This window comes from Haliotis asinina, chromosome 11, assembly GCF_037392515.1.
Source record: "Haliotis asinina isolate JCU_RB_2024 chromosome 11, JCU_Hal_asi_v2, whole genome shotgun sequence".
NCBI classification, from domain to species: Eukaryota; Metazoa; Mollusca; class Gastropoda; order Lepetellida; family Haliotidae; genus Haliotis; species Haliotis asinina.
In genome coordinates, this window is record NC_090290.1 from 4879878 (window position 1) to 4897258 (window position 17381).

General features: G+C 40.0%; 1 protein-coding gene across 1 annotated transcript in view; it reads right to left on the bottom strand.

Annotated features, from left to right (window-relative positions):
- The window catches only part of LOC137256443 (probable G-protein coupled receptor 139), a 33073-nt gene extending 18010 nt beyond the window's left edge, over positions 1-15063 (bottom strand). The window contains exon 1 of the mRNA XM_067794285.1: positions 15012-15063. The gene's annotated coding sequence lies outside the window, so the exon portion shown is untranslated. The remainder of the gene's footprint in view (positions 1-15011) is intronic.
- Between the last annotated feature and the right edge of the window lie 2318 nt (positions 15064-17381).

Here is a 17381-nt window from a genome sequence, read left to right on the forward strand (position 1 = left end):
TCACACAGCGCGCTGCACTGATATCACATGGTGCACGGCACTATTATCTCCTGAGGAACTGAACTATTATCACTTGACGCACAGAACTGTTATTTCATGACACACTGAACTATGATCTCATATAAAACTGCACTATTATCACATGACTCATTGCATCAGCATCACATGACTCGCTGGTCTTTCATCAAGTGACTCACTGTTCTATCACACGACGCACAATGATGTGACGTCATTTGGCATTCGTGGCTTTCCTGGTGATCATTACGAGTATGAAGGTGTAACCAAAGGAGCTACAGGTCACCAAATGTGTCTTCAGGCACTTCTTTCTGTCCATTAATGGACATCTGACTCGTGTCGAAAGTAGTTTTACGACGTTTGAGTGCAAATGGTTAAGATGAACAATTACACGTTCACATATATGATGGAACTTTATTAAACAAAGCAAACACTTCCTTACCTCTGTAGACACAAATCAGTACAATACCTTATTCATATATTTAAATGGAAGTGGGCTGTGAGCTGGAACTAACAGGCTGGAAGATGTGACAGACTGTATTTGGAAAATACATATAATGTATCTATGAACAGGTGCACTGTTGTGACAGATACTTCTCTTCTGAACATTGTTAAACTTGAAAGATGTTAGTACAACTTAGATATTCATGAAATTGTCTACTACTTAAACTTCTGGGGGACAATATTCTCTTATTCGTGAACCGCATTATCTCGTAGAGGGGATCGTACCGGAGAAGAGAGATGGGTTGAGGGGTTCACTGCTCTGTGAAAGCTTTATTCATCGATGTAAATATCTAAGGACAATAGATTATCTGTGTACATCTATATAACAAACATCGTGGTAAAATGTTATTGTTTTGATTTTGCCAACTGAAGCAGAAATTCTGATTCAGATTCGCGGGGAAAGGAGCACAGTTGATCAGAGGGATGGCCACTTTACGTAGACTTTATCAGTGAGGAAATCAAGCATTTCACACACTCACTTCTCAACAAAGTCCATATGACATTTATTTTTTACTTTTAAAAATTGCACTGAAGCACGTATATTTAGAAGTGGCCTATGGATCAGTAAATGAAGGATTTCCTTCAGGTTGTCAGTGTTGTACGAAGTTGAATATCAATCGTTTGGACAGGACTGAATTGGAATTGAAAATTTCTAAATTGTTCACATTAAAGCAATTCTTTGAACATTTGAGAATCAACATGGTATTAATTCCGCTTGTCTCAAAATACTTTTTCTGAATACAGAGAGTCATTTCTTGATAGTATTGAGGATTACAGTTAAATCATTGAGAAAGGAATTCGGGGTATATCTACAGCGCCCAGCGTCCCTTAACGCCAAGTTGAAGTCCATTCTTTTCTGGCGAGTTATAAAATGACCTGTCACTATAAAATCCATTCAAAAAGATTGGTAAAGATCACCATTATTAAATGTAACGCGTCAGGTTGAGTGTACGTGTTGAAATACATCACTGCGTAATGTTATATTTGATTATCAAACAGTGGCTGTCATATGACACACAATACCAACAAAAGGGAATCAATCAGATCTCTCGTCGAAATGGGGATATTCATCCAAAACTGATGTGTCGACAAAAGCACATTCAATGCCCAAATGAAACTAAAGAAAATCGTTCCATTCTTCAACAGGAGCATTGCCGAGTTCTTGTTAGTGGTGAGATGATAGTGCTATGGGACATAACAGTGTAGCTGAACATGAGATGACTGTGCAGCAAAAGTGAGTGAGTGAGTTTAGTTTTGCGCCGCATTTCGCAATATTCAAACAACATCACGGCTGGGAAAATCAGAAATGGGCCTCAGACATTGTACCCATATGGGGTACAACCCATACCCTGGCATTCGAACGACCAACGTTTTTATCGCTGGTGGAGCCAGAATGACAGAGCTTGTGAGAAAGTCGATTTCCTACTCGTTCAGGTGAGTGAGGATGGGGTTGGGGGACCAGACAGGCCGCTCTATTAACACAGTGGTTTCCTCTAAGAAGGCTCTAAGGACGCTGCTACAATGGCCGTGCGTTTTACTCTTTGAGAATGAAGTCCGGTCCGACTGCACCAGATGTCGTCTCAGTTACACATCCAGAATGTCATCCCTGTGGAGCGCACCTGTAACAGTACCTCAATCTTGGACATGGAGATCGGTATTCCCAGCTCCACTCGTCACATCCTTAACTGATTGATCACCCTTGGTAGCGGTTACGTTCGGCTACGTTGGAAATATGATACATTACAGTCTACGACTAACTCGGGCACGACGATTACAAAGTATTTCAATTCATCAACGAAAAGTACATCGTCCCTGTCCTGTCTCACCCACTGACGCGACCTTCAGCACATCCCAAACGGGCCTTTTGTGGGATCCATATGCCAGACCGCCGAAGAAACGCTAATGAGAAGAAACGTCAACGCCACTGGCATCTTTAGGTCATTTCTGGTTATGATGACAGTTAAGGAATGATGACGTAATTTTCAATTGCTGCCATTACCTTTGGGGTTGTTCACTATGGACCACGAGCATGTCGCTGTGAACCTGATCAAGACTTCTGTTAATCGATCTGTTATCGATCAGTTTGATAACTATCATACCGATCATTCTTTAATTGACGCCAGAGACCTTTGCGACGTGACGTTGTGTTGATCCAGTTTTAGGCGTGCCTAATCACTTGCCTGATTCTACGACCGTCAAAAACGTCTTTGATGTTTAAGGGACATAGGTGCATTCAGTTCTTTAAATAGTCAGTAGTACCTGCTGTGATCTCTGATACTGACGTCCAACGATTCTGTCACGATACGTGGAAAAATAGGTTTTCAAGCACCTCGAGGGTGCCTCTATTCGTCAGTCAGGAAACTATGATGCTCTAGGGGTTATACGGTCCTTACATGCGAACCTGTTTCAAGTTTATGGTTGAATGACTTTTTTCACAAAAGAATTATCTCAGCAAACTTTTAGGAGCATTTATTGTGATATTAACCACGATTTCTGAATGACAGTCTCTTGTCATTATCCATCTGTTTATCAACTCACTATCGACTATATCAAGTTCAAGCACTCTCAAATACGACAATTTTGTGTATTAACTTTGTAATAATACTGTTTCAACGTGGAGCAATAATGTCAAATAGTTTCTCTCTCCCTCTCCTCTGTATTATTGTTCATGGCATGTATAGTGTTTATTGGAAAATGCTCTCTCTCTCTCTCTCTCTCTCTCTCTCTCTCTCTCTCTCTCTCTCTCTCTCTCAAGCGTTTCTTCTCCCTTCTTTTGCTGTTACTCGTTCTCTTCCTTCCTTTCTCACTCTCTCTCACTCTCTCTTTCTAATTTCCTCACGTTCCCTCTCTCATCAATAGCAGCGTACTTCTTCGTCTTCTGCTAGTAAATAATTTTGATAGAATTATCGCAAAACAAGTAGCATTGCTTAACTTACGTTTCTGCATATCCCAAACTCATCATGGTTTCATGGTCCTAATATTCCTCCTTTGGTCCGAACAAAACGTCACATCACATTACTCCCAGCCGCTCCCATCAGCCACTGTCTGCCCGCTGTACTCTTTCAGTCCATAGTCCAATAAGAAATCTATGCTAGTGAGGCTGGCATACCTAACCCGCTTCGCTGGGTCTATATTGTCGCGGTGTCACATGACTCTTTATTTTTCGGTAGCTTGTAAGTGGTATGGCGAGGCAGCATCTGAATATCGATTGATTGAGCAAAGCTTCTCGTATTGGAAAAGAAATATTGATTTTCTTACATCAGGAAATTACGAAATAGATTTTTATCTGAAAGTTTACCGTTATTAATGATCTCAGCTCCGTACGTTTTAGAGCTTTTTATATTGCTTTATTTGTCTATATAACTGCTAAAGACCAGTTCTTGAATATGATCGTATTTTGTTTCAGGGAAGAGGCCAGACCGCCTATCTGATGGTCGACTCCCAGTCACGTCGTATCATAAGACGTGAAAAGGTGGTTCATATTGTTGCCCTGCCTGCGGCTCTCATTGGGGCTGAAACTGGGATTGGAAAGACAAACATGAATGAGCTGGACATCCATGTGAAAAACTACGCCATGATATCTCAGTGGGCTGGTACCACAACACCGTCATTACTTCGCATGTTAATGAAAGCACGCACGAACGCGCACTCGCACGCGCACACGCTCACGCTCACGCACACACACGTCGTAAATATAAGTTCAACTGCATTAAACGCGACAGTACACTTCATTTTACTTCAGCACCTCGCGGATCTAAATCTATTGCCAGTCATAAGCCTTAAAAAGAAACGTGACGTGCTACACGCGGTGTTTGCACCATTGCTTGTCAAGCAGAAATCGGAGGTCCTGAGAAAAGCCATCTACAGTTATCTACAAACGTCTAGAGGCAGGTTAATCAATGACATCACCGCGATTCTCCGGGGTCATAATATGCAATATGCACGGAGCATGTTGTTTTAATGTTATGTCTGCCCAGAAACGCAATAAACAATAGCAATGACAATACTTGAAGTTATTGCTCCAAGGAGAATTCTTTTTACATCTTTAAGTGGTCACATGATTACATATTAGGAGACGAATACTTGCACAAACGTTTTTTGTTTTTTTTGTTTTGTTTTTGTTTTTTTTTTGTTTTGTTTTTTTTTTTTTGGGGGGGGGTGTTGTTTTCAAATGGGGCATCTGGTATCGGCGGCCTGAAGGTAAAAGATGATATTCAGAAAATAAACATGGCTGGAATCCGATACAATTTTCTCAACCAGGTTAAGAACACAGAGATTAAAAAGAGACGATGAATCCGAAAAAGACACCCCAGAGATTTTAGCTGCAATTAAAATAATTTTGTTAGGATCAGATTTACTTTGGATATTAAGAGATTCATATACCAGCATTGAGTTGAAAAGGTTAAAATACTTTCAGCAAAACAACAACAGAAGGACAGCATCACCTTTTTGCTTTCGTTAAAAGACCTCATAAAATACAATCTTTGGTGATATGTGATGACTGCTGGCCACTCATGGTTTTCCCGCCTATCCACGCCTGACGACTATTGTTCTGGTAGAATTGTCGCTCCACATTGTCTTTATAGGCTTCCTTACATTTCTTCACACATGCGTTGATTTAGTTCAGTTTGTTTATCTAACTACACCAGAGAGTACGAATCTACATTGCATCGAAGAAAATAGATACACAATTCTTTGCTGGCATTTCTTGAAAAGACAATCAGTGTTTGGAACCCACCGTAGTTTATTGTCGATAATATTGCCAAGATTATTTGTACTGTTTTACAATTTCGATAGTTTCAGTTTAAACCATCTTTTTTGGTTTCTAAGTCCGTAACTAGTTCTTTGTTTTGGTAGCATTAATTGCAGGTAGTTGTCGCCATACCAGTGTACAAAAGTCTTTAAGGGGCTTTGTCCCTTTAATAAGACCGACCAAAACCGCATCATCAGCAAATTTGAGTGCCAGACTAATTTCCACTGACTTACACGTTAATTCATCGTAGGACAGATAAATTTTTTAATTCAATTTTCGTAAGATGCAAGTTTTCTACATTTTTTAGGAATCACCTACAATGAAATAATTTCTCTTTAATTTTCTGTTGCATATTTATCAAATGGCAACAATTTAATCAACATATGTACATGTCGTGAACCCATTTAACATTGTTCATTGTGGAACCATACATAAGATGATTAATGTGATGTCATTAGTTGAATAGTGGTGGAGAAATTGAACAGCAATTATGTACGCAGAGCAGCGAAGATTTCACACATGCTTGTCAAAATTGACAAAGATCCATCCTAAACTCACTTCATGAAATTTATTTATGCTACACAGAAATAACATTTGCGTATGTGGGAAGCATGGGCGAGATGACACAGCCCTGAGATGCTCCAGTATCAGTCTACATTGTTGATGGGTTTGTCTGATTCACGTGCACATATAGGAGTCGGTCAGTTAAGAATAGCTCAGTCCACAGTAAAACAAATATGTAAAATATGTGGCTGTATAACGATAAACGCGGAGGAACACTCAATAAAAAGAACTCCAGCATACGATTTGGGAGTTTCTAAATGTTTGTAAATACTGTTTAAAATACCAACTTTAGCAACTTCCACACCCTGTCGTGCTCTATAAGCAATTGGAGAGTGTCCAGAAGGTGTCCATCGTTAGGTATCTGAGTATTAAGAATGATCCTTTCGAAACACTTCAGAGCTATGAACGTGAAGGCAACTCGACGGAAGTCGTTCAATATAGACGGAATGCGTTTTCTTAGACACGGGAATAACTTTTGGTGTTTTCCGTAGTGTTATGATGTGTGGCATGATATGATGATAAATTGAGAGTTGATAAAGTCGACTAAAACCATGGCACACATGATCACAACATCGTTTGAGGATGATTCCACCAAGCCTATCAGGACCTGATGCTTTCCGCATATTCGGCTTAGAAAACTGGGTTATGAGTATCTCTGGTGTAATGGTGATAATATTCTCATTGTCCGGTATGATACCGTTTATGACGGTTTTGCGCTGGTTGGTGAAGTCAAAGGTATCGAATATTGATTAAAACTGGTTTAGATATTCAGCGCACTTCCGGTCGTAAGCACCGTTGATATGTGATGGCCACTCATGATTTCCCCGCCCTTCCACGCCTGACGACTACCGTTCTGGTAGACTTGTCGCTCCACATTGTCTTTACAGGCTTCCTTACTTTTCTTCACACATGCGTTGATTTAGTTCAGTTTGCTTATCTAAATACACCAGAGACTTCGAATCTGCATTGCATCGAAGAAAATAGATACACAAATAGGGATAATAACGGCAATGTCTCGAAGGAGTTCGTGATGGCAATCAATAATAAACGTCAACGTCGGAGGACAAACAGCCGCGACTGCACAGACCCAAGAGTAGAGTAGGTAGAGTAGATAGGAAAACCACATGCATCAAGCGAACATACACGGTGTTCACGAAAGGAACACTCGCCTCTCCCATAATGCCTCTGCATTAAAAAGCAATTGACTGCTTGTGACCCGCCGGATCCATGTCGGTTCAAGTCTTCAGCATCGCATTCTTAAAGGGCGACAAAGGGGATCGAGATGTCTGGTTCGCTGATTTGCCTCACACCCGTCATGTTATCTCAGTTGTGTACATGAATACCGAGAGATGAACGATATTGCACACTTTTTGTAATTTAAATGTAATATGTGATGAATTACACTATATTCTTAAATGTCCAGTACTAAATTCACACCGTGAACAGTATATACTCACCACAAAATGCCTTAACAAATGGTCAAATGCTATCATGTAATTACAAAAATGCTTGCCAATCCATATTACGTCTTTGTATTTATGTACCTGTTAATTGTATACACTGACTTGTGTGTAAGGAACAGTATGTCTGCATTATGAATCATTATATTGAATTGTCTATCCACAACGCATGCATATGATTTGATGTTTATATACTCTTGTACCACCGAAGGTATTTTAATAAAAATAGTCAAATAGATAGTCATGATGTTGATTACTGCACTGTCTGGTCTAGACTTCAGTATTTACCAACCGCCGTCAGTTGCCGCAACACTGCTGAGAGCGGAAACAATACTATGGCCCGAAGTCGTACTGTAGCAAATCCATCTGAAGCCATCTGCATCTTCTCTGTGATCCCGATCTGACTCAGGCAGCAAGAGAGCGAAACAAGTGAAATGATGAAGGCATTCCGACTTCGATTTCCCCGCTGTTGAAACGTATGTCCTCTCCCTTTCACGCTGGACCCGCTTGATGCTTCTTCATCTATATTTATTCAAAATCATTGCTTCCGTAGCAAACAAACCACTCCCCTAAATATCACACTGGAGCAACCTGATCATAGAACTGATACACTGTAGCGTGAAATTACCAAAGGAAGTAATCTCTGCCCTCTCAGGATCAATAAACTAACTCCCTTAAGGGTAAAATCAATCCCCTTAAGAAAAAAAATGCAAATATACAAAAAGATGTTTACGAAAGAAAATGTAAACTCAAAAGGGATAGAGACGCCACACAAAATATCCACTGGTCTTGTGTTGATAGTGACTGACAGGTAGTGTCATTGCTTCGTTACTCACCTGGGAAGATATAGCTAAAGATGTCTGTTTGGGAGGAAAGAGTCGTCATTCTACAGAGCCGTTAATCACGTGAATATAAAATCCATTAATGCGATAAAGCATGTTAAACATTGTTGCTGTGTACAGACAGCGTCACAAGACCATTCCCAAACTCCCTGCCACCCTGAGATTCGACCCGTGAGACAGTGGTCCTTCACCGAAACAGGGGAACCCTCCCTCCATCGCAAAGACAACAACATCCTTATTTTCACCACAAGCAAGAACATCGAGCACTTGTGTGCAGCAGACCGAGCGTTTCGCAACGGCATGTGACAACAGAAGTCTGGAGCCACTTCGACAACACACAAACAATAACGTCGAGTGGTGCACTCACAAGCTCACTAAACTTGCCAGGAAGAGGAAATGCAAGAATATCGACACCCGTTTACAGACGCTCAAAGACGACCTCCTCAACAACACCATCGGCAACATGGACTACATGGATGATGTTCCTGGTGTCATTCACCAGCAGTAATACACAGACAGGCAGTCAGTCAATCAAAAAGACCCCAATGCAAAAATACGCGGTTCAAAATTAAAGAAATGGACACTGAAATTCTGTTACTTGATAACTGTTTAATTCTTATATGCTGGACAAAATGAGTTGAGGATATTGGTTTTTTGTGAATGATATTACATCAGTGTGACAATGAATAAAAGATCATTATTCACAATTTCATATATCTGTTAAATTTCCTTTTTATTAATTTTTTGTTGTTTGTTTTTGTGTGTGTGTTTGTTTTTTGTTTTGTTTTGGTTTGGTTTTGGTTTTTGTTGTTGTTGTTGGGTTGGGTTTTTTTGTTTGTTTTGGTTTGGTTTTGGGTTTTTTATTGTTTTGTTTTTTTGTTTTGTTTTGGTTTGTTTGTTTTTTTTGGGGGGGGGTTGGGGAGGGGTAAGTTTTTTGGTGTTTTTGGGTTTTTTTGTCTCTACGAAATTAAATGGAGACACAAATTTAATTGTGTTTCTCGTGTATTGCGACTGTTGAGAGAGCTAAATCCAGCGTTCGCTGAAGTATGACCAGTCTCACGAAAGCCACATAGGTTTTGAGGAGTGTTTATCTTTCAGGTTTAGCTTTGTCAAGCCCAAACCCATTAAACTACATTTATTAACAAACATGCTTATAAAGAACAGTGAGTGAGTATGCTTTTATGCCGATTTCAGCAATTCACAGGCATATCAGAAACAGGTTTCACACATTGTGCCAATGTGGGGAATAGAACCCGGGTCCCCAGCGTCACGAGCAGACCCTTTACCTTCAGGTTACCCCACAACGCCTTGCAACAAACAGACGGACATAAGAAACAGTGACTTTGTGTATGTGGCTTCGGTTAAACCGAACTGATATCAGAATTCACTTTAAGTTTGTCATACTGGTGTTTAGGGGATTTTTTTCGTTTTTTTTTTTCGTTTTTTTTTGTTGTTTGTTTGGGTTTGGTTATTGTTGTCTTGTGTGTGTGCGTGTACGTTATGAATGAAGACGATACTTGTAAAATACATAATTGTTTTGTAACCATTAGTACAAATGCCAATGATTATTTTGTACCCATTAGTACAAATGCCAATTTGTCAGAGGGGTACACAAAGACTTCCTTTAGGTGGGAACTGAGATGACTGAGTGGGTTAGACGGCTGAGCTTTTGTGCTAGCGATTTGGTGTCATACTCTTTGGATGTATGTTCGAATCCGGGATGGGACACAACCATCAAAAGAACTACAACATGCACTGAAAAGCTGTGATATCAAGTATACCGAGAAGGATCAGTGACAAGACTGTGTTCGCTGCAGTCACTTATTTCGACATTAACCACATGTTATTGAGTGGTACCTTTTAGATTTACAGGTGACTTGCATTTGCAGTGTTTGTGATCGGTGCGCCAGGATCCGCTCACCTTGTCCCGAACGCTTGGTTTCATCACCATTTGTTGTCATTCATAAACAAATGGTTATGATATAATCTGAATTGTACACTGGGTCCTAGGATACTCGAAGTATTAGGTAGATCCCTTCAACTTCCGGTCCTCGCCCAACTCTAAGTAATAGGTAGATCCCGTCAATTTCGGGTCCTGGGATAACAGGAAGAATTAGGTAGATCCCGCCAACGTCGATACACCATTGTTAGACTGTCTGTCAGTTTTCATCTGGAAGATATGTGAAAACAACTTCCCTGAATACACATTTTGCCTGCAGCAATCCCTTCAATCACGGTTTTACAATACCGTCAAGACATTCCATTATGTTTCCTTCAGACACCCAAGGGAAATTACCAGCCATGTCATGTGATGGACAATTCGTTCCCAGATCACATGACCATTGCCCCTCCTGTCGCATCTTGCTGTGTACAGACAGCGTCACAAGACCATTCCCAAACTCCCTGCCACCCTGAGATTCGACCCGTGAGACAGTGGTCCTTCACCGAAACAGGGGAACCCTCCCTCCATCGCAAAGACAACAACATCCTTATTTTCACCACAAGCAAGAACATCGAGCACTTGTGTGCAGCAGACCGAGCGTTTCGCAACGGCATGTGACAACAGAAGTCTGGAGCCACTTCGACAACACACAAATTACATTTGTAATGAAACTGTGGTGAGCTACAGGAACAAAAGCAAGAAATGTTTGCACATAGACTGCCTCACAGTCCTAGAAACGCGTTATTCTTCCTACTGCCGAGCCCTTTCTGCAGCGATAATGTCCTTAAAGATGTCCTCAGGTGCTGAATCTGACAACTTGCAAGGACTTTGTTTCTATCCAGTCCAGCTTGCACCTGGTACCCTGAATGGCCTTCAATGAGTTTTGTAACCACCACCATGTCTGCTTGTTTAATGAGACACTTTGCCATGTTATAGCTATACGATCAGTGTCTGGTTTATATACACTCCGAACAAGTCAATCCGGTGATTGAAATCATGAGCATCTATCTGTACAGCTGTTGTATGCATCAGACTACTGATCCAATTACAGTTACCACATGTTGCTAAAATCAGATTCTAAACCAGAATCTTGAGACGCCTTGAGACTCGATCAGTCTGCAGTGGGCCTCTCTTCTGGCCCAATGTCCCGCGCCACTTAATCTACCTCAGTGTTTCTGACAATTTCCAGGGTATGCTACTCGCTATATATATCAAGAAGGCCCATTGCCCTTCACTTCAGTCAGTAATAGCACTTTTAGGCGGACACAAAGCGAGTTTTACTGATCTCTAAATCAGTCCATGTTCATTACTACAGTTGCCAGACGAAACGAGTCTCGCCTGGGACTTCTAGAATAACCACAGATGTCACATCTATTCTATCGTTTTGTTTGTTTGTTTCTATGTTTGTGTGTTGTTCAACGCCTCACTGATTTGACATTAATCTAGTTCTAGTCTGGGCATCGTCGTTTTCTCAAGGTAGAGATTTCGAACATCATTTGTAAGCAGTAAATATATATATATATATATATATATATATATATATATATGTGTGTGTGTGTGTGTGTGTGTGTGTGTGTGTGTGTGTGTGTGTGTGTGTGTGTGTGTGTATATATATATATAAAACTGAAAACGTAATTGAAAATATATATCAATTCACCGATTTCAGTGTACGTTTTAAACCACAGGATTAAAACAGAAGGTGTATTTCCTGAGCCGATTTGGCACTTAACTCACAAACTAAATGTAACCGACAGCAAACAGAAAAAGTTTTGAATTGTCATTGCCTAATACAAAGCTGTCTATAGCTCCCAAATATATGCTTACGATAGTCATATCGTCAGGGTCGCTTTGTGCTATCGTCAGGGTCGCTAGACGTTAGGTCCTAGTATTGAGAACAAGAACCGTTTTAATTAGTTACATTCCTAAACATCATTTAACGTGAAAAACAACAACATATAAAATCTTAGTTATAGGACACTATGTTACCTCCTGGTCTTGATGGAACAACCTAGAAGCATCAACTCAGGGACAACGTCTTGGCATATTTCTATTACATGAAATACCTACGGCGTTATTTAGTTTAAGAGTTCAGAAGCTTATGTGATACCAATGAATCTCATTCCAAAATCTGGAATCCAGAAAGGACATTATTACCCAAGTGGTACTTCGCAAAGTTGTTTCATAACAAAGTGTTATGACACATATGTGTCATAACACCTTCGAGTGATTTGATTGGCTAATGCGTGAACTTTGACATTACTGGTACTACTTTCATCACTCATTCAATTCATAATTTTCATTCACGTTTTCACACCTGAGAGCATGTAAAACGAAAACACTTCTATGGAATTAGATCAAATTTATTTCATTTAGTGTGGTTACTAGCATTATTTTCAATTCTATGATAACTCAAGTTTCTGTAATAAAAACGAAAATAAAACAATCTATAAAAATACGTAAGCAAATATGTCTAGTAGACCTCTCATGAGTGTAAACAAATATGGCGTCGCCCGTAAAAGTTATTGATTTTGTCAAAATTGTCAGACAGTTGGTTGGAAGAGTTGTGAATGATATCAAGAGATTGAATACCTTCTGCGTGTATGTTGTGTGGACTACACTGTAACACACAACATCAAAAGACGAGCGGCGTTCTTGTATCTCTATCACTGCCACTGTCTGCCGCATCCATTCGCATCCTTCCCGCCGTATGGGAAATACATTGCCTCTACGCAGCGTACGTTTTCCTGGAGTGAAGCGGTTGACATTCCAATGACCAATATGATGTATTAATCCGCGTTACATGGTTTTAGATCTATGTAGGAAAGCAAAACATTGCCTTATTTTAACGATATTTTCACTTTTTAGAACGAGGGTACAAAATATGATACAAAACTCGTTCCCCTTTCATATCAAGTTTATGCCCCGAGTGAAATAAACCCGTAGACAAAAAATAGCTCGTGACAAACCAAAATTATTTCACTCGGGACATAAACTTGATATGAAAGGGAAGCTCGTTTAATATCCTATAATTATCACATTGTCTCCCTCACGAAGACAGGAAAAGAGTGGCAACGTTAACCAAAGCGCGGCAATGCGGCAAATGGCCAAAGTGCATTGCTGCAGTTTAGTTAATTTTGCCACTTTTTGCTTGTTTAGGTGTGGATGACAACGCGATAACGCGATAATGTCCCTTGTAGGATTTCATCCAGGCGTTGGAGCAAACGAGCAGTGGAAGTTGGAAACCATTTGGTTTGACTAAAGCACTTCAGCACTTTTGATGTCTTCATCACATTACCACCGTTTTGACTTTCGCCATTCTAACATATTCCTCTAATATATTATGTATTCTTTGGGGGACAAGTGTTATTTTAACATGTCTATCAAACAGGTTTGTGATGACAATTATGCTAATACATAATTTAAATGGTTGACGGTGTTGCGCATAAGTGTCGCATGATCGCCCGATCGTAATTCCAGTCTTAGACAGTTACCTCATCTGTTAAACCCATTCACATACGATGCAGATAAACCATGTAGCGCACAATCTGACAAAATGTAGATTCAAGTCCATGATCACAGTATTCTGGCACACCAAAGGGACGCACCCCTCCATCGACTTCCCGTCGAGAAGTGTTGTTCTGGCCTTACACTTTTACATTGACATCGTGAATTCAGATCACAGAACAGTTATGTACAGTTAAATATTACAAGGAATTATGTCGACAGTGACATTTCACAGAATGAGGTGAGTGTTCACACCGCTGTACTAGCCTGGTATGTGAGTGCCTCTAATGTGACATCTAAATCATTGCATGGAGCCCTTTCATTGACATAGGGATTAAAGAGTAACACTAGATAATTAGGGATTATAGAGTAACGGTAAATAATTGGATTGTTTTTCAAGGAATCTCGAGAGACACATGCACACATATAAATAAATTGTTTGTTCCTGTGCATATTTCTTGAGAATAATTCCTGATGTCTTGAGAGTGGTTGACGTTGCAGACCGACATTCTGTTTTGTACCTTTCGCTGTTTGAATCTAATAGACCATCAAAGGTAAACTCGCGACTGGTGAAATACTCATACCATAAACGACTGAACCTAAAGCATTCTCAAATCTTGAATCTTATTAACACCCAATAATTTAATACAACAATGATTGTCAAATATTTCTCATTATTGTTATGGAAATAACATTAGACTAACACCTGGTCTCTGAAATTAAGACTATTTACATAAAATGGTTCCTAAATCAAATGTAATACAATGGAACCTAGAGACCTTCATTTTTCTGAGACTGTTGTAATCTCGAGTTGGACTGACTGTATTGGGTATAATTGTTTCAGAACCTGTATTGCAGGTAAACAAAACAGGGACGTAATATGCACGAATGTTGTTTACATTATTATAATATTTATACCCCCAGCATGAACATATATTATTATTATAAGTAAACTCAATGTACCTCAATGTTTCAATCTCAGCTCTTTAGATCGTGATGATCTGATCAGTTGGATATGTGACTATGATCTCCTTTGTGAAGAAGTTCCACCCAAACTCTTGTATGGATATAGACACAGATACCTAAGCAGGGGACCTATTTGCAGTTGTGCTGTCAGAGTTGAGTGTACCCACAGACATATGAATATCTAAATGCAGAGAGTATTCTGGACTCGAACAGCCACTGGACTCGAACTCGAGCCAAACCACATTTGATAAATATCCGAGGTATATTTGTTCCGGTTAATGGCATGTTCCAAATGCATTATAATTTTGAAAAGACACAAATCTGTTTACCTACTGTCAGGAAACAATGTTTCAAAATATTTTCTTGGTACGATTTCTTGCGTCTTCAACCCAATATTTCTGTTTAATTAAGAAAATGGACTACTCCGACTGTATTAAATTTAAAACGAAATTCAAACTTACCCATGAGATATCGTCAGACGCTGCATGTCCAGCCTGTCCATGTGGTCATCCTGAGCACGCTGACGGTCTTTTAGTCCATCCACAAGATATCTGTAGAATGTCAGTGTTCCTGAGCGGAACAAACATGGCATTGCACTTCCCCCAGTTTCCTGGTTTTACGGCGTGAATGTTAATCTAAATTGATTCTACTTCCTTGATGGCGGTGAGGCGTCGGGCAGTTGTAACCTACGTACAACCAGTGTAATTGGGGTGTCATGTAGCAGTTGGTGGATAATATTATTAAAGTACATGTAAAGCGTTGTTTGCGTTGTTATTATTGACACATTTAACAGTAATAGAAGGCTTGTGTAATTTGAGATATCTATATTACAGTGAACCCATCAATAAAACTTTATTTTACATATTGTATTTTCAACAAAGGGCACCTGCCGTTGTTATGCCGTGGATTGCAATTAGAGAAGCAAATTACTACATAACGCCTGTTTAAAACAGGATATTGTTCCAGAAATAGATGATGTACTTAAATTAATGGCAAAAACATTTCGACAGAACGACATAAATATTGAAAGTACGATGGGAAATGCATGGCTTGTGAGCACGTGACTATGCTTGAAATGTCAGATATAACAGTTTCGGAAACGTTTGCAATAACGGGATGAATATTATTATATGTTTTCAAATGACTGTTCAGAAGTGCTTTTTCGTCGTTGCACTGGCAGGCTCTTTTTACATCTGACACGAACAAAGGATTTTGGGGAAAGTAAATATACTGTCACAGACAATACAAACGGACAGTTCTACACGTTTATAACGAACTACGATTTTAAAGAAAATTAATGAAACTAATGGTTTGATCAGTTAAGTTATAACGATTTTAGTGAGACCATGGTGCCAACATAGGAAATCGTGGTCCCCGTTCCTGTTTTTGCACTGACCATGGTGCCAACATAGGGAATCGTGGTCCCCGTTCCTGTATTTGCACTGATCATGGTGCCAACCTGTATTTGCACTGACCATGGTGCCAACATAGGGAATCGTGGTCCCCGTTCCTGTTTTTGCACTGATCATGGTGCCAACCTGTGTTTGCACTGACCATGGTGCCAACCTGTATTTGCACTGATCATGGTGCCAACATAGGGAATCGTGGTCCCCGTTCCTGTATTTGCACTGACCATGGTGCCAACATAGAGAATCGTGGTCTCCGTTCCTGTATTTGCACTGACCATGATTCCTGGTTTGTCTGGGAACAAATACAGAAGACAATCACCGATTTCAAGTACGTTTTGGTGACCGACTGAGACTACATCATGAGCAAGTGTTTATGAATCATTACGAAAGTGCGGTGACACCAAGATTTGGTGCATCCTGCCCCATCAGGTGCTACGGTCATACACACATGCAAAGGCAAGGCAATTGTCACCTGAACAAACACCCGAACACATCGTTCAAGTCAAGATAGGACATTGCAACGGATATCATTTGACCAATCAAGAAATTTCTTCAACGCGCCCCTACATCACAAGGGATAAGTATTTCAATGACTAAACTGTAATGGATCTTTTTATAAATTAATTATGATTTAATCATTGACTTTTTGAAAAACAATTTAGAGTTGATTGATAATTTTTTTAAAATATGCTTTGTGAAGAGATAAATGATATTATAGAATCTGTAAAATATATTAGCAGCAAATAACGTTTGTGAGTGTATCCGAGCACTGCAGGGGATTAAAGCACTGCAAAATGATTGTCCTCCTGATAGGGTACAAGTCCCAAAACGTACAAGGTCAGTTTAGCTCTATCCTGCGACAGAGAATAACAAGCCTCCATTTTCTATCGAAGCGGATGCGACGAGACGGCAGGGCAAAATGGTGGTGAGACAAATGAATTACAGAAATCTGGTGGTGAACGTGGTTGACATATGTCATCGTATTCCATTTGGATATGACTGGACTGTCTGATCCAGGCTCGATTGTTTACGACCCGTGAAGATTCAGGATAGAATAGGCCTGTAAGCAACCCATGCTTGCCATAAAAGGCGACTATGCTTGTTGTATGAGGCGACTAACGGGATCGGGTGGTCAGGCTCGCTGACTTGGTTGACACATGTCATCGGTTCCAACTGCGCAGATCGATGCTCATGTTGTTGATCACTGGTTTGTCTGGTCCAGACTCGATTATTTACAGACCGCTGCCAAATAGCTGGAATATTGCTGAGTGCGGCATAAAAATAAACTCATTCACGCACTCACTCGTGTATTTACACTGTCGACAAATACGTTGAATTTTGCTAAGGGTGGCGTTAAACACCAGACAAACAAACCTGAAAACCAATGTGCAATAGCCATGCCAACTGCCGCCATTCTCCATG